Here is a 2,268-nt window from a genome sequence, read left to right as displayed (position 1 = left end):
GCTCCCAATCTAATCATGGAACCTTCAGAATCACAAGACATTGAGTGTGAGACATTTACAAACCTGTGTACTAGCCCGAGTGTACTAGTTAGGTCACCAGTTAGGCATACAGACCATCCAACAACACCAAAAGTCAGTGTTCAAACCCAGCACCATAGTTCTACTCCAGATAGGGTTATAACATATACTCGATCAGGTCGAGCTTCCAAACCAGTTAACAAGATGAACTTGTAGACTAGTTGTAGTGCTTCGGTTCGAACAATGTTACAGTTTAGTAGTTTAGTAACTTTACTAGTCAATGTGTTTACTAGTCAGTTTGAGTTTATAATAGTTAGATTGGTCAGTTATACATCCATTGCAGTATTTGTAGAAGGAATCTACCTAAGTAAGGGAGATGTAGTGTTAGCCATATATACATAGTTATATGATACAGACTATAGGCGGACTATTGCGAGTCTACTATGAAACAGACTATAACGGTATGTACTGATTGTTGTGTATTGTGTACTACGTCACGATAATTGAATAAAGCATGGCTTGACCCAGCCACATGCGTTGTCTCTGTATCACGAACAAACTAGGGCGAAAACAACTTACAACAATATCTAGGAACGTCATCCATATCACGTTTCGATGTGTGTATATTTGTGGCGAATTTCGGGAGCGTCATCTCAACGATATCCCGTGCAACCACACGATAATATCATCCTGATAGAGAATGCACGTGATTAGACCTCCAGTAGTGATGGTGCGATCTAACATACCACATAGAGCCCTTAAAGATGGTCGTTACACGGCCAAAGGGAGATAACCTCTCAAAAATCCTCTACCGGTCACATACCAGTTTTACTTCCCCATTGAGAAAAGTCCATGGTTACGACCGATCACGTTTTGACTTGAGAAGACACACGAAATAGACTATAACGGTAAGCCAAGCTTCGTATTTACGATTACAAAATAAGACAGACTATCGCATTGGCATTTAGGATGTCATCGATTCGGACAAAGCACAGGAGTTCGTTACAAATGTCTGAAATACACATATGCTAGACTGATATGGGTCACAGTGTATATATACTTTACTCAATAGGTTACACATTTTACTTCCTCTTGTTGTATTTTATGTTTAACATATATGATTTAAGGGTACATTCGCGTATCCGTTGAACCTGTAAAGAAAAGGTACAGATCTGAACCGAGGCTGAATGTATCAAACAGCTGAGCTGCCCTCACTGGGAACGGGGCTGACTGGGACTGTCGCTGACCAGGACCGTTGCATATTGTGGCGTTTTCATACACTTGTTTTAGCAAAATCTGCAATGATTTGCATCAATAAATGACTAATGTTTAGCATGGGAAAGTATCAGCATCAAATTATCAAGACAAGGAGATTGTGATCATTGTTTTTAATACAAAAAGTGTAGCAGATATTATAATGCGGAGTTAGAATATAACAGCTACCTCCCTTTGATCATGTAGAGATCTATGTAAAATGAACAACGAAATGCTAAATATATACATCTAATAACATACACGGTCCTGAACGGGGACATCCTGAACAGGAAATTAAATGTTAAATATATTCTTTGTAATTCTTCACATTATTAATGTTAGCAGCAATGAATCGGTCAAGCGATGTGTCATAATGATTTTTAAATGAAAAATAGGTTACATGAACGAGGAAATCAAATGTTAAATATATCCGTTGTAAGTCTTCACTTTAGTAAAGATAGTAATGCATACGGTCAAAAGAGAAGTCATAATGACTTTCAAATGCAAAAATAGGCAAAAAATCGACGAATTACTAAATATATACATCTTATAACATACACGGTCCCGAGCGTGGACATCATGATCAGGAAATCAAATGTTAGGTGTTACCGTTTATTTTTCGTCATATAAGTTAAGTTAGGGATGAACACGGTCAAAAGATGTGTCATAATGATTTTCAAAAGAAAAAGAAGTAACTTGAACTACAAAATACTGAACGTAAACACGGTCCTGAATGTGGACATCCTGGATACAGGATATCAAATGTTAAATATATCCTTTGTAATTCTTCACATTATTACGTCAGCAGCAATGAATCGGTCAAGCGATGTGTCATAATGATTTTTAAAAAGAAAAATAGGTAAAATGAACGACGAAATACTAAATATATACATCTAATAACAGACACGGTCCTGAGCGGGGACATCCTGATCAGGAAATCAAATGTTAAATGTATCTGTTATTATTCTTCACATCAGTAAAGTTAGCAATGAATAC

The sequence above is a fragment of the Mizuhopecten yessoensis genome, unplaced genomic scaffold, assembly GCF_002113885.1.
Source record: "Mizuhopecten yessoensis strain PY_sf001 unplaced genomic scaffold, ASM211388v2 scaffold716105, whole genome shotgun sequence".
Lineage (NCBI taxonomy): Eukaryota > Metazoa > Mollusca > Bivalvia > Pectinida > Pectinidae > Mizuhopecten > Mizuhopecten yessoensis.
The sequence above is the reverse complement of the archived record's forward strand: the minus strand, read 5'-3'. Positions refer to the sequence as shown.